The sequence below is a fragment of the Gasterosteus aculeatus genome, chromosome 2 (genome assembly GCF_964276395.1).
Source record: "Gasterosteus aculeatus chromosome 2, fGasAcu3.hap1.1, whole genome shotgun sequence".
Taxonomy (NCBI): Eukaryota; Metazoa; Chordata; class Actinopteri; order Perciformes; family Gasterosteidae; genus Gasterosteus; species Gasterosteus aculeatus.
Genome location: NC_135689.1, coordinates 23,058,771 through 23,068,861, shown reverse-complemented (window position 1 = coordinate 23,068,861; position 10,091 = coordinate 23,058,771). Strand labels below are relative to the sequence as shown.

At 44.4% G+C, this 10,091-nt stretch overlaps 43 non-coding genes across 43 annotated transcripts; all 43 read right to left on the bottom strand.

Moving 5' to 3' along the window:
- Positions 1 to 38: 38 nt before the first annotated feature.
- Positions 39 to 157, bottom strand: LOC144400736 (5S ribosomal RNA). The gene has a single exon (XR_013462671.1). It is a non-coding gene; the product is annotated as a 5S ribosomal RNA (ribosomal RNA).
- A 116-nt stretch (positions 158 to 273) lies between these two features.
- Positions 274 to 392, bottom strand: LOC144393953 (5S ribosomal RNA). Its single transcript, XR_013456795.1, has one exon. It is a non-coding gene; the product is annotated as a 5S ribosomal RNA (ribosomal RNA).
- A 117-nt stretch (positions 393 to 509) lies between these two features.
- On the bottom strand, positions 510 to 628 carry LOC144396744 (5S ribosomal RNA). The gene has a single exon (XR_013458890.1). It is a non-coding gene; the product is annotated as a 5S ribosomal RNA (ribosomal RNA).
- Positions 629 to 745: 117 nt separating this feature from the next.
- LOC144390184 (5S ribosomal RNA) lies at positions 746 to 864 on the bottom strand. The gene has a single exon (XR_013454260.1). It is a non-coding gene; the product is annotated as a 5S ribosomal RNA (ribosomal RNA).
- A 116-nt stretch (positions 865 to 980) lies between these two features.
- On the bottom strand, positions 981 to 1,099 carry LOC144398081 (5S ribosomal RNA). The gene has a single exon (XR_013460228.1). It is a non-coding gene; the product is annotated as a 5S ribosomal RNA (ribosomal RNA).
- A 117-nt stretch (positions 1,100 to 1,216) lies between these two features.
- LOC144402488 (5S ribosomal RNA) lies at positions 1,217 to 1,335 on the bottom strand. The gene has a single exon (XR_013464424.1). It is a non-coding gene; the product is annotated as a 5S ribosomal RNA (ribosomal RNA).
- Positions 1,336 to 1,451: 116 nt separating this feature from the next.
- LOC144398931 (5S ribosomal RNA) lies at positions 1,452 to 1,570 on the bottom strand. Its single transcript, XR_013461077.1, has one exon. It is a non-coding gene; the product is annotated as a 5S ribosomal RNA (ribosomal RNA).
- A 117-nt stretch (positions 1,571 to 1,687) lies between these two features.
- LOC144400725 (5S ribosomal RNA) lies at positions 1,688 to 1,806 on the bottom strand. Its single transcript, XR_013462660.1, has one exon. It is a non-coding gene; the product is annotated as a 5S ribosomal RNA (ribosomal RNA).
- A 116-nt stretch (positions 1,807 to 1,922) lies between these two features.
- Positions 1,923 to 2,041, bottom strand: LOC144390183 (5S ribosomal RNA). Its single transcript, XR_013454259.1, has one exon. It is a non-coding gene; the product is annotated as a 5S ribosomal RNA (ribosomal RNA).
- A 116-nt stretch (positions 2,042 to 2,157) lies between these two features.
- LOC144398080 (5S ribosomal RNA) lies at positions 2,158 to 2,276 on the bottom strand. The gene has a single exon (XR_013460227.1). It is a non-coding gene; the product is annotated as a 5S ribosomal RNA (ribosomal RNA).
- A 117-nt stretch (positions 2,277 to 2,393) lies between these two features.
- Positions 2,394 to 2,512, bottom strand: LOC144402486 (5S ribosomal RNA). The gene has a single exon (XR_013464422.1). It is a non-coding gene; the product is annotated as a 5S ribosomal RNA (ribosomal RNA).
- A 116-nt stretch (positions 2,513 to 2,628) lies between these two features.
- LOC144398929 (5S ribosomal RNA) lies at positions 2,629 to 2,747 on the bottom strand. Its single transcript, XR_013461076.1, has one exon. It is a non-coding gene; the product is annotated as a 5S ribosomal RNA (ribosomal RNA).
- A 117-nt stretch (positions 2,748 to 2,864) lies between these two features.
- Positions 2,865 to 2,983, bottom strand: LOC144400714 (5S ribosomal RNA). Its single transcript, XR_013462649.1, has one exon. It is a non-coding gene; the product is annotated as a 5S ribosomal RNA (ribosomal RNA).
- A 116-nt stretch (positions 2,984 to 3,099) lies between these two features.
- Positions 3,100 to 3,218, bottom strand: LOC144396743 (5S ribosomal RNA). Its single transcript, XR_013458889.1, has one exon. It is a non-coding gene; the product is annotated as a 5S ribosomal RNA (ribosomal RNA).
- Positions 3,219 to 3,335: 117 nt separating this feature from the next.
- Positions 3,336 to 3,454, bottom strand: LOC144402485 (5S ribosomal RNA). Its single transcript, XR_013464421.1, has one exon. It is a non-coding gene; the product is annotated as a 5S ribosomal RNA (ribosomal RNA).
- A 116-nt stretch (positions 3,455 to 3,570) lies between these two features.
- Positions 3,571 to 3,689, bottom strand: LOC144396741 (5S ribosomal RNA). The gene has a single exon (XR_013458887.1). It is a non-coding gene; the product is annotated as a 5S ribosomal RNA (ribosomal RNA).
- A 117-nt stretch (positions 3,690 to 3,806) lies between these two features.
- LOC144400703 (5S ribosomal RNA) lies at positions 3,807 to 3,925 on the bottom strand. Its single transcript, XR_013462638.1, has one exon. It is a non-coding gene; the product is annotated as a 5S ribosomal RNA (ribosomal RNA).
- A 116-nt stretch (positions 3,926 to 4,041) lies between these two features.
- LOC144398078 (5S ribosomal RNA) lies at positions 4,042 to 4,160 on the bottom strand. Its single transcript, XR_013460225.1, has one exon. It is a non-coding gene; the product is annotated as a 5S ribosomal RNA (ribosomal RNA).
- A 117-nt stretch (positions 4,161 to 4,277) lies between these two features.
- On the bottom strand, positions 4,278 to 4,396 carry LOC144402484 (5S ribosomal RNA). The gene has a single exon (XR_013464420.1). It is a non-coding gene; the product is annotated as a 5S ribosomal RNA (ribosomal RNA).
- A 116-nt stretch (positions 4,397 to 4,512) lies between these two features.
- On the bottom strand, positions 4,513 to 4,631 carry LOC144398928 (5S ribosomal RNA). Its single transcript, XR_013461075.1, has one exon. It is a non-coding gene; the product is annotated as a 5S ribosomal RNA (ribosomal RNA).
- A 117-nt stretch (positions 4,632 to 4,748) lies between these two features.
- LOC144400692 (5S ribosomal RNA) lies at positions 4,749 to 4,867 on the bottom strand. The gene has a single exon (XR_013462627.1). It is a non-coding gene; the product is annotated as a 5S ribosomal RNA (ribosomal RNA).
- A 116-nt stretch (positions 4,868 to 4,983) lies between these two features.
- On the bottom strand, positions 4,984 to 5,102 carry LOC144396740 (5S ribosomal RNA). The gene has a single exon (XR_013458886.1). It is a non-coding gene; the product is annotated as a 5S ribosomal RNA (ribosomal RNA).
- A 117-nt stretch (positions 5,103 to 5,219) lies between these two features.
- LOC144402483 (5S ribosomal RNA) lies at positions 5,220 to 5,338 on the bottom strand. Its single transcript, XR_013464419.1, has one exon. It is a non-coding gene; the product is annotated as a 5S ribosomal RNA (ribosomal RNA).
- Positions 5,339 to 5,454: 116 nt separating this feature from the next.
- Positions 5,455 to 5,573, bottom strand: LOC144396739 (5S ribosomal RNA). The gene has a single exon (XR_013458885.1). It is a non-coding gene; the product is annotated as a 5S ribosomal RNA (ribosomal RNA).
- Positions 5,574 to 5,690: 117 nt separating this feature from the next.
- LOC144402482 (5S ribosomal RNA) lies at positions 5,691 to 5,809 on the bottom strand. Its single transcript, XR_013464418.1, has one exon. It is a non-coding gene; the product is annotated as a 5S ribosomal RNA (ribosomal RNA).
- Positions 5,810 to 5,925: 116 nt separating this feature from the next.
- Positions 5,926 to 6,044, bottom strand: LOC144393942 (5S ribosomal RNA). The gene has a single exon (XR_013456786.1). It is a non-coding gene; the product is annotated as a 5S ribosomal RNA (ribosomal RNA).
- Positions 6,045 to 6,161: 117 nt separating this feature from the next.
- Positions 6,162 to 6,280, bottom strand: LOC144400681 (5S ribosomal RNA). The gene has a single exon (XR_013462616.1). It is a non-coding gene; the product is annotated as a 5S ribosomal RNA (ribosomal RNA).
- Positions 6,281 to 6,396: 116 nt separating this feature from the next.
- On the bottom strand, positions 6,397 to 6,515 carry LOC144396738 (5S ribosomal RNA). Its single transcript, XR_013458884.1, has one exon. It is a non-coding gene; the product is annotated as a 5S ribosomal RNA (ribosomal RNA).
- Positions 6,516 to 6,632: 117 nt separating this feature from the next.
- LOC144400669 (5S ribosomal RNA) lies at positions 6,633 to 6,751 on the bottom strand. Its single transcript, XR_013462604.1, has one exon. It is a non-coding gene; the product is annotated as a 5S ribosomal RNA (ribosomal RNA).
- A 116-nt stretch (positions 6,752 to 6,867) lies between these two features.
- Positions 6,868 to 6,986, bottom strand: LOC144393931 (5S ribosomal RNA). The gene has a single exon (XR_013456775.1). It is a non-coding gene; the product is annotated as a 5S ribosomal RNA (ribosomal RNA).
- Positions 6,987 to 7,103: 117 nt separating this feature from the next.
- On the bottom strand, positions 7,104 to 7,222 carry LOC144390182 (5S ribosomal RNA). The gene has a single exon (XR_013454258.1). It is a non-coding gene; the product is annotated as a 5S ribosomal RNA (ribosomal RNA).
- A 116-nt stretch (positions 7,223 to 7,338) lies between these two features.
- LOC144390177 (5S ribosomal RNA) lies at positions 7,339 to 7,457 on the bottom strand. The gene has a single exon (XR_013454253.1). It is a non-coding gene; the product is annotated as a 5S ribosomal RNA (ribosomal RNA).
- A 116-nt stretch (positions 7,458 to 7,573) lies between these two features.
- On the bottom strand, positions 7,574 to 7,692 carry LOC144399263 (5S ribosomal RNA). Its single transcript, XR_013461408.1, has one exon. It is a non-coding gene; the product is annotated as a 5S ribosomal RNA (ribosomal RNA).
- Positions 7,693 to 7,809: 117 nt separating this feature from the next.
- On the bottom strand, positions 7,810 to 7,928 carry LOC144402481 (5S ribosomal RNA). Its single transcript, XR_013464417.1, has one exon. It is a non-coding gene; the product is annotated as a 5S ribosomal RNA (ribosomal RNA).
- A 116-nt stretch (positions 7,929 to 8,044) lies between these two features.
- LOC144393920 (5S ribosomal RNA) lies at positions 8,045 to 8,163 on the bottom strand. Its single transcript, XR_013456764.1, has one exon. It is a non-coding gene; the product is annotated as a 5S ribosomal RNA (ribosomal RNA).
- Positions 8,164 to 8,280: 117 nt separating this feature from the next.
- On the bottom strand, positions 8,281 to 8,399 carry LOC144400658 (5S ribosomal RNA). Its single transcript, XR_013462593.1, has one exon. It is a non-coding gene; the product is annotated as a 5S ribosomal RNA (ribosomal RNA).
- A 116-nt stretch (positions 8,400 to 8,515) lies between these two features.
- Positions 8,516 to 8,634, bottom strand: LOC144396737 (5S ribosomal RNA). Its single transcript, XR_013458883.1, has one exon. It is a non-coding gene; the product is annotated as a 5S ribosomal RNA (ribosomal RNA).
- Positions 8,635 to 8,750: 116 nt separating this feature from the next.
- LOC144396736 (5S ribosomal RNA) lies at positions 8,751 to 8,869 on the bottom strand. The gene has a single exon (XR_013458882.1). It is a non-coding gene; the product is annotated as a 5S ribosomal RNA (ribosomal RNA).
- A 117-nt stretch (positions 8,870 to 8,986) lies between these two features.
- Positions 8,987 to 9,105, bottom strand: LOC144397509 (5S ribosomal RNA). The gene has a single exon (XR_013459655.1). It is a non-coding gene; the product is annotated as a 5S ribosomal RNA (ribosomal RNA).
- Positions 9,106 to 9,221: 116 nt separating this feature from the next.
- On the bottom strand, positions 9,222 to 9,340 carry LOC144399501 (5S ribosomal RNA). Its single transcript, XR_013461647.1, has one exon. It is a non-coding gene; the product is annotated as a 5S ribosomal RNA (ribosomal RNA).
- A 117-nt stretch (positions 9,341 to 9,457) lies between these two features.
- Positions 9,458 to 9,576, bottom strand: LOC144400647 (5S ribosomal RNA). The gene has a single exon (XR_013462582.1). It is a non-coding gene; the product is annotated as a 5S ribosomal RNA (ribosomal RNA).
- A 116-nt stretch (positions 9,577 to 9,692) lies between these two features.
- Positions 9,693 to 9,811, bottom strand: LOC144396735 (5S ribosomal RNA). Its single transcript, XR_013458881.1, has one exon. It is a non-coding gene; the product is annotated as a 5S ribosomal RNA (ribosomal RNA).
- Positions 9,812 to 9,927: 116 nt separating this feature from the next.
- LOC144398855 (5S ribosomal RNA) lies at positions 9,928 to 10,046 on the bottom strand. The gene has a single exon (XR_013461002.1). It is a non-coding gene; the product is annotated as a 5S ribosomal RNA (ribosomal RNA).
- Between the last annotated feature and the right edge of the window lie 45 nt (positions 10,047 to 10,091).

Below are 10,091 nucleotides of genomic sequence, written 5' to 3'. Positions count from 1 at the left end.
AATGCCTTCTCGATTTCTTCCAGAGAGAGAAATGAAAAAGCTTACGGCACCTGGGATTCCCAGGCGGTCTTCCATCCAAGTACTAACCAGGCCCTACTCTGCTTAGCTTCTGAGATCTGACGAGATCAGGCGGAGCCAGAGAGGTATGGCCGTAAGCAACTGTATGTCCTCTACCTAATCTTTTAAAATGTGTCAAAGGTTTTGTAGTTTTGACAATTAAATGGAGTCACTTTCTAAGGCCTTCTCTGTGTCTTTTACAGATCGAAATGAAAAAGCTTACAGCACCTGGGATTCCCAGGCGGTCTTCCATCCAAGTACTAACCAGGCCCTACTCTGCTTAGCTTCTGAGATCAGACGAGATCAGGCGAAGCCAGAGAGGTATGGCCGTAAGCAACTGTATGTCCTCTTCCTAATATTTTAAAATGTGTCAAAGGTTTTGGAGTTTAGATAATGAAAAAGGAGTCACTTTCTAATGCCTTCTCGATTTCTTCCAGAGAGAGAAATGAAAAAGCTTACAGCACCTGGGATTCCCAGGCGGTCTTCCATCCAAGTACTAACCAGGCCCTACTCTGCTTAGCTTCTGAGATCAGACGAGATCAGGCGGAGCCAGAGAGGTATGGCCGTAAGCAACTGTATGTCCTCTTCCTAATCTTTTAAAATGTGTCAAAGGTTTTGGAGTTTAGATAATGAAAAAGGAGTCACTTTCTAATGCCTTCTCGATTTCTTCCAGAGAGAGAAATGAAAAAGCTTACAGCACCTGGGATTCCCAGGCGGTCTTCCATCCAAGTACTAACCAGGCCCTACTCTGCTTAGCTTCTGAGATCTGACGAGATCAGGCGGAGCCAGAGAGGTATGGCCGTAAGCAACTGTATGTCCTCTTCCTAATCTTTTAAAATGTGTCAAAGGTTTTGTAGTTTTGACAAAGAAATGGAGTCACTTTCTAAGGCCTTCTCTGTGTCTTTTACAGATCGAAATGAAAAAGCTTACAGCACCTGGGATTCCCAGGCGGTCTTCCATCCAAGTACTAACCAGGCCCTACTCTGCTTAGCTTCTGAGATCAGACGAGATCAGGCAGAGCCAGAGAGGTATGGCCGTAAGCAACTGTATGTCCTCTTCCTAATCTTTTAAATTGTGTCTAAGGTTTTGGAGTTTTGATAATGAAAAAGGAGTCACTTTCTAATGCCTTCTCGATTTCTTCCAGAGAGAGAAATGAAAAAGCTTACGGCACCTGGGATTCCCAGGCGGTCTTCCATCCAAGTACTAACCAGGCCCTACTCTGCTTAGCTTCTGAGATCAGACGAGATCAGGCGGAGCCAGAGAGGTATGGCCGTAAGCAACCTTATGTCCTCTACCTAATCTTTTAAAATGTGTCAAAGGTTTTGGAGTTTTGACAATGAAATGGAGTCACTTTCTAAGTTCTTCTTTGTGTCTTTTACAGATCGAAATAAAAAAGGTTACAGCACCTGGGATTCCCAGGCGGTCTTCCATCCAAGTACTAACCAGGCCCTACTCTGCTTAGCTTCTGAGATCAGACGAGATCAGGCGAAGCCAGAGAGGTATGGCCGTAAGCAACTGTATGTCCTCTTCCTAATATTTTAAAATGTGTCAAAGGTTTTGGAGTTTAGATAATGAAAAAGGAGTCACTTTCTAATGCCTTCTCGATTTCTTCCAGAGAGAGAAATGAAAAAGCTTACGGCACCTGGGATTCCCAGGCGGTCTTCCATCCAAGTACTAACCAGGCCCTACTCTGCTTAGCTTCTGAGATCTGACGAGATCAGGCGGAGCCAGAGAGGTATGGCCGTAAGCAACTGTATGTCCTCTTCCTAATCTTTTAAAATGTGTCAAAGGTTTTGTAGTTTTGACAATGAAATGGAGTCACTTTCTAAGGCCTTCTCTGTGTCTTTTACAGATCGAAATGAAAAAGCTTACAGCACCTGGGATTCCCAGGCGGTCTTCCATCCAAGTACTAACCAGGCCCTACTCTGCTTAGCTTCTGAGATCTGACGAGATCAGGCGGAGCCAGAGAGGTATGGCCGTAAGCAACTGTATGTCCTCTTCCTAATCTTTTAAAATGTGTCAAAGGTTTTGTAGTTTTGACAAAGAAATGGAGTCACTTTCTAAGGCCTTCTCTGTGTCTTTTACAGATCGAAATGAAAAAGCTTACAGCACCTGGGATTCCCAGGCGGTCTTCCATCCAAGTACTAACCAGGCCCTACTCTGCTTAGCTTCTGAGATCAGACGAGATCAGGCAGAGCCAGAGAGGTATGGCCGTAAGCAACTGTATGTCCTCTTCCTAATCTTTTAAATTGTGTCTAAGGTTTTGGAGTTTTGATAATGAAAAAGGAGTCACTTTCTAATGCCTTCTCGATTTCTTCCAGAGAGAGAAATGAAAAAGCTTACGGCACCTGGGATTCCCAGGCGGTCTTCCATCCAAGTACTAACCAGGCCCTACTCTGCTTAGCTTCTGAGATCAGACGAGATCAGGCGGAGCCAGAGAGGTATGGCCGTAAGCAACCTTATGTCCTCTACCTAATCTTTTAAAATGTGTCAAAGGTTTTGGAGTTTTGACAATGAAATGGAGTCACTTTCTAAGTTCTTCTTTGTGTCTTTTACAGATCGAAATAAAAAAGGTTACAGCACCTGGGATTCCCAGGCGGTCTTCCATCCAAGTACTAACCAGGCCCTACTCTGCTTAGCTTCTGAGATCAGACGAGATCAGGCGAAGCCAGAGAGGTATGGCCGTAAGCAACTGTATGTCCTCTTCCTAATATTTTAAAATGTGTCAAAGGTTTTGGAGTTTAGATAATGAAAAAGGAGTCACTTTCTAATGCCTTCTCGATTTCTTCCAGAGAGAGAAATGAAAAAGCTTACGGCACCTGGGATTCCCAGGCGGTCTTCCATCCAAGTACTAACCAGGCCCTACTCTGCTTAGCTTCTGAGATCTGACGAGATCAGGCGGAGCCAGAGAGGTATGGCCGTAAGCAACTGTATGTCCTCTTCCTAATCTTTTAAAATGTGTCAAAGGTTTTGTAGTTTTGACAATGAAATGGAGTCACTTTCTAAGGCCTTCTCTGTGTCTGTTACAGATCGAAATGAAAAAGCTTACAGCACCTGGGATTCCCAGGCGGTCTTCCATCCAAGTACTAACCAGGCCCTACTCTGCTTAGCTTCTGAGATCAGACGAGATCAGGCGGAGCCAGAGAGGTATGGCCGTAAGCAACTGTATGTCCTCTTCCTAATCTTTTAAAATGTGTCAAAGGTTTTGGAGTTTTGATAATGAAAAAGGAGTCACTTTCTAATGCCTTCTCGATTTCTTCCAGAGAGAGAAATGAAAAAGCTTACGGCACCTGGGATTCCCAGGCGGTCTTCCATCCAAGTACTAACCAGGCCCTACTCTGCTTAGCTTCTGAGATCAGACGAGATCAGGCGGAGCCAGAGAGGTATGGCCGTAAGCAACCTTATGTCCTCTACCTAATGTTTTAAAATGTGTCAAAGGTTTTGGAGTTTTGACAATGAAATGGAGTCACTTTCTAAGTTCTTCTTTGTGTCTTTTACAGATCGAAATGAAAAAGCTTACAGCACCTGGGATTCCCAGGCGGTCTTCCATCCAAGTACTAACCAGGCCCTACTCTGCTTAGCTTCTGAGATCAGACGAGATCAGGCGGAGCCAGAGAGGTATGGCCGTAAGCAACTGTATGTCCTCTTCCTAATATTTTAAAATGTGTCAAAGGTTTTGGAGTTTAGATAATGAAAAAGGAGTCACTTTCTAATGCCTTCTCGATTTCTTCCAGAGAGAGAAATGAAAAAGCTTACGGCACCTGGGATTCCCAGGCGGTCTTCCATCCAAGTACTAACCAGGCCCTACTCTGCTTAGCTTCTGAGATCTGACGAGATCAGGCGGAGCCAGAGAGGTATGGCCGTAAGCAACTGTATGTCCTCTTCCTAATCTTTTAAAATGTGTCAAAGGTTTTGTAGTTTTGACAATGAAATGGAGTCACTTTCTAAGGCCTTCTCTGTGTCTTTTACAGATCGAAATGAAAAAGCTTACAGCACCTGGGATTCCCAGGCGGTCTTCCATCCAAGTACTAACCAGGCCCTACTCTGCTTAGCTTCTGAGATCAGACGAGATCAGGCAGAGCCAGAGAGGTATGGCCGTAAGCAACTGTATGTCCTCTTCCTAATCTTTTAAATTGTGTCTAAGGTTTTGGAGTTTTGATAATGAAAAAGGAGTCACTTTCTAATGCCTTCTCGATTTCTTCCAGAGAGAGAAATGAAAAAGCTTACGGCACCTGGGATTCCCAGGCGGTCTTCCATCCAAGTACTAACCAGGCCCTACTCTGCTTAGCTTCTGAGATCAGACGAGATCAGGCGGAGCCAGAGAGGTATGGCCGTAAGCAACCTTATGTCCTCTACCTAATCTTTTAAAATGTGTCAAAGGTTTTGGAGTTTTGACAATGAAATGGAGTCACTTTCTAAGTTCTTCTTTGTGTCTTTTACAGATCGAAATAAAAAAGGTTACAGCACCTGGGATTCCCAGGCGGTCTTCCATCCAAGTACTAACCAGGCCCTACTCTGCTTAGCTTCTGAGATCAGACGAGATCAGGCGAAGCCAGAGAGGTATGGCCGTAAGCAACTGTATGTCCTCTTCCTAATATTTTAAAATGTGTCAAAGGTTTTGGAGTTTAGATAATGAAAAAGGAGTCACTTTCTAATGCCTTCTCGATTTCTTCCAGAGAGAGAAATGAAAAAGCTTACGGCACCTGGGATTCCCAGGCGGTCTTCCATCCAAGTACTAACCAGGCCCTACTCTGCTTAGCTTCTGAGATCTGACGAGATCAGGCGGAGCCAGAGAGGTATGGCCGTAAGCAACTGTATGTCCTCTTCCTAATCTTTTAAAATGTGTCAAAGGTTTTGTAGTTTTGACAATGAAATGGAGTCACTTTCTAAGGCCTTCTCTGTGTCTGTTACAGATCGAAATGAAAAAGCTTACAGCACCTGGGATTCCCAGGCGGTCTTCCATCCAAGTACTAACCAGGCCCTACTCTGCTTAGCTTCTGAGATCAGACGAGATCAGGCGGAGCCAGAGAGGTATGGCCGTAAGCAACTGTATGTCCTCTTCCTAATCTTTTAAAATGTGTCAAAGGTTTTGGAGTTTTGATAATGAAAAAGGAGTCACTTTCTAATGCCTTCTCGATTTCTTCCAGAGAGAGAAATGAAAAAGCTTACGGCACCTGGGATTCCCAGGCGGTCTTCCATCCAAGTACTAACCAGGCCCTACTCTGCTTAGCTTCTGAGATCAGACGAGATCAGGCGGAGCCAGAGAGGTATGGCCGTAAGCAACCTTATGTCCTCTACCTAATGTTTTAAAATGTGTCAAAGGTTTTGGAGTTTTGACAATGAAATGGAGTCACTTTCTAAGTTCTTCTTTGTGTCTTTTACAGATCGAAATGAAAAAGCTTACAGCACCTGGGATTCCCAGGCGGTCTTCCATCCAAGTACTAACCAGGCCCTACTCTGCTTAGCTTCTGAGATCAGACGAGATCAGGCGGAGCCAGAGAGGTATGGCCGTAAGCAACTGTATGTCCTCTTCCTAATCTTTTAAAATGTGTCAAAGGTTTTGGAGTTTTGATAATGAAAAAGGAGTCACTTTCTAATGCCTTCTCGATTTCTTCCAGAGAGAGAAATGAAAAAGCTTACGGCACCTGGGATTCCCAGGCGGTCTTCCATCCAAGTACTAACCAGGCCCTACTCTGCTTAGCTTCTGAGATCAGACGAGATCAGGCGGAGCCAGAGAGGTATGGCCGTAAGCAACCTTATGTCCTCTACCTAATGTTTTAAAATGTGTCAAAGGTTTTGGAGTTTTGACAATGAAATGGAGTCACTTTCTAAGTTCTTCTTTGTGTCTTTTACAGATCGAAATAAAAAAGCTTACAGCACCTGGGATTCCCAGGCGGTCTTCCATCCAAGTACTAACCAGGCCCTACTCTGCTTAGCTTCTGAGATCAGACGAGATCAGGCGAAGCCAGAGAGGTATGGCCGTAAGCAACTGTATGTCCTCTTCCTAATATTTTAAAATGTGTCAAAGGTTTTGGAGTTTAGATAATGAAAAAGGAGTCACTTTCTAATGCCTTCTCGATTTCTTCCAGAGAGAGAAATGAAAAAGCTTACGGCACCTGGGATTCCCAGGCGGTCTTCCATCCAAGTACTAACCAGGCCCTACTCTGCTTAGCTTCTGAGATCTGACGAGATCAGGCGGAGCCAGAGAGGTATGGCCGTAAGCAACTGTATGTCCTCTTCCTAATCTTTTAAAATGTGTCAAAGGTTTTGTAGTTTTGACAATGAAATGGAGTCACTTTCTAAGGCCTTCTCTGTGTCTGTTACAGATCGAAATGAAAAAGCTTACAGCACCTGGGATTCCCAGGCGGTCTTCCATCCAAGTACTAACCAGGCCCTACTCTGCTTAGCTTCTGAGATCAGACGAGATCAGGCGGAGCCAGAGAGGTATGGCCGTAAGCAACTGTATGTCCTCTTCCTAATCTTTTAAAATGTGTCAAAGGTTTTGGAGTTTTGATAATGAAAAAGGAGTCACTTTCTAATGCCTTCTCGATTTCTTCCAGAGAGAGAAATGAAAAAGCTTACGGCACCTGGGATTCCCAGGCGGTCTTCCATCCAAGTACTAACCAGGCCCTACTCTGCTTAGCTTCTGAGATCTGACGAGATCAGGCGGAGCCAGAGAGGTATGGCCGTAAGCAACTGTATGTCCTCTACCTAATCTTTTAAAATGTGTCAAAGGTTTTGTAGTTTTGACAATTAAATGGAGTCACTTTCTAAGGCCTTCTCTGTGTCTTTTACAGATCGAAATGAAAAAGCTTACAGCACCTGGGATTCCCAGGCGGTCTTCCATCCAAGTACTAACCAGGCCCTACTCTGCTTAGCTTCTGAGATCAGACGAGATCAGGCGAAGCCAGAGAGGTATGGCCGTAAGCAACTGTATGTCCTCTTCCTAATATTTTAAAATGTGTCAAAGGTTTTGGAGTTTAGATAATGAAAAAGGAGTCACTTTCTAATGCCTTCTCGATTTCTTCCAGAGAGAGAAATGAAAAAGCTTACAGCACCTGGGATTCCCAGGCGGTCTTCCATCCAAGTACTAACCAGGCCCTACTCTGCTTAGCTTCTGAGATCTGACGAGATCAGGCGGAGCCAGAGAGGTATGGCCGTAAGCAACTGTATGTCCTCTTCCTAATCTTTTAAAATGTGTCAAAGGTTTTGTAGTTTTGACAATGAAATGGAGTCACTTTCTAAGGCCTTCTCTGTGTCTTTTACAGATCGAAATGAAAAAGCTTACAGCACCTGGGATTCCCAGGCGGTCTTCCATCCAAGTACTAACCAGGCCCTACTCTGCTTAGCTTCTGAGATCTGACGAGATCAGGCGGAGCCAGAGAGGTATGGCCGTAAGCAACTGTATGTCCTCTTCCTAATCTTTTAAAATGTGTCAAAGGTTTTGTAGTTTTGACAAAGAAATGGAGTCACTTTCTAAGGCCTTCTCTGTGTCTTTTACAGATCGAAATGAAAAAGCTTACAGCACCTGGGATTCCCAGGCGGTCTTCCATCCAAGTACTAACCAGGCCCTACTCTGCTTAGCTTCTGAGATCAGACGAGATCAGGCAGAGCCAGAGAGGTATGGCCGTATGCAACTGTATGTCCTCTTCCTAATCTTTTAAATTGTGTCTAAGGTTTTGGAGTTTTGATAATGAAAAAGGAGTCACTTTCTAATGCCTTCTCGATTTCTTCCAGAGAGAGAAATGAAAAAGCTTACGGCACCTGGGATTCCCAGGCGGTCTTCCATCCAAGTACTAACCAGGCCCTACTCTGCTTAGCTTCTGAGATCAGACGAGATCAGGCGGAGCCAGAGAGGTATGGCCGTAAGCAACCTTATGTCCTCTACCTAATCTTTTAAAATGTGTCAAAGGTTTTGGAGTTTTGACAATGAAATGGAGTCACTTTCTAAGTTCTTCTTTGTGTCTTTTACAGATCGAAATAAAAAAGCTTACAGCACCTGGGATTCCCAGGCGGTCTTCCATCCAAGTACTAACCAGGCCCTACTCTGCTTAGCTTCTGAGATCAGACGAGATCAGGCGAAGCCAGAGAGGTATGGCCGTAAGCAACTGTATGTCCTCTTCCTAATATTTTAAAATGTGTCAAAGGTTTTGGAGTTTAGATAATGAAAAAGGAGTCACTTTCTAATGCCTTCTCGATTTCTTCCAGAGAGAGAAATGAAAAAGCTTACGGCACCTGGGATTCCCAGGCGGTCTTCCATCCAAGTACTAACCAGGCCCTACTCTGCTTAGCTTCTGAGATCTGACGAGATCAGGCGGAGCCAGAGAGGTATGGCCGTAAGCAACTGTATGTCCTCTTCCTAATCTTTTAAAATGTGTCAAAGGTTTTGTAGTTTTGACAATGAAATGGAGTCACTTTCTAAGGCCTTCTCTGTGTCTGTTACAGATCGAAATGAAAAAGCTTACAGCACCTGGGATTCCCAGGCGGTCTTCCATCCAAGTACTAACCAGGCCCTACTCTGCTTAGCTTCTGAGATCAGACGAGATCAGGCGGAGCCAGAGAGGTATGGCCGTAAGCAACTGTATGTCCTCTTCCTAATCTTTTAAAATGTGTCAAAGGTTTTGTAGTTTTGACAATGAAATGGAGTCACTTTCTAAGGCCTTCTCTGTGTCTTTTACAGATCGAAATGAAAAAGCTTACAGCACCTGGGATTCCCAGGCGGTCTTCCATCCAAGTACTAACCAGGCCCTACTCTGCTTAGCTTCTGAGATCAGACGAGATCAGGCGGAGCCAGAGAGGTATGGCCGTAAGCAACTGTATGTCCTCTTCCTAATCTTTTAAAATGTGTCAAAGGTTTTGGAGTTTTGATAATGAAAAAGGAGTCACTTTCTAATGCCTTCTCGATTTCTTCCAGAGAGAGAAATGAAAAAGCTTACGGCACCTGGGATTCCCAGGCGGTCTTCCATCCAAGTACTAACCAGGCCCTACTCTGCTTAGCTTCTGAGATCTGACGAGATCAGGCGGAGCCAGAGAGGTATGGCCGTAAGAAACTGTATGTCCTCTTCCTAATCTTTTAAAATGTGTCAAAGGTTTTGTAGTTTTGACAATGAAATGGAGTCACTTTCTAAGGCCTTCTCTGTGTCTTTTACAGATCGAAATGAAAAAGCTTACAGCACCTGGGATTCCCAGGCTGTCTTCCATCCAAGTACTAACCAGGCCCTACTCTGCTTAGCTTCTGAGATCAGACGAGATCAGGCGGAGCCAGAGAGGTATGGCCGTAAGCAACTGTATGTCCTCTTCCTAATCTTTTAAAATGTGTCAAAGGTTTTGGAGTTTTGATAATGAAAAAGGAGTCACTTTCTAATGCCTTCTCGATTTCTTCCAGAGAGAGAAATGAAAAAGCTTACGGCACCTGGGATTCCCAGGCGGTCTTCCATCCAAGTACTAACCAGGCCCTACTCTGCTTAGCTTCTGAGATCTGACGAGATCAGGCGGAGCCAGAGAGGTATGGCCGTAAGCAACTGTATGTCCTCTACCTAATCTTTTAAAATGTGTCAAAGGTTTTGTAGTTTTGACAATTAAATGGAGTCACTTTCTAAGGCCTTCTCTGTGTCTTTTACAGATCGAAATGAAAAAGCTTACAGCACCTGGGATTCCCAGGCGGTCTTCCATCCAAGTACTAACCAGGCCCTACTCTGCTTAGCTTCTGAGATCAGACGAGATCAGGCGGAGCCAGAGAGGTATGGCCGTAAGCAACCTTATGTCCTCTACCTAATCTTTTAAAATGTGTCAAAGGTTTTGGAGTTTTGACAATGAAATGGAGTCACTTTCTAAGTTCTTCTTTGTGTCTTTTACAGATCGAAATAAAAAAGCTTACAGCACCTGGGATTCCCAGGCGGTCTTCCATCCAAGTACTAACCAGGCCCTACTCTGCTTAGCTTCTGAGATCAGACGAGATCAGTCGAAGCCAGAGAGGTATGGCCGTAAGCAACTGTATGTCCTCTTCCTAATATTTTAAAATGTGTCAAAGGTTT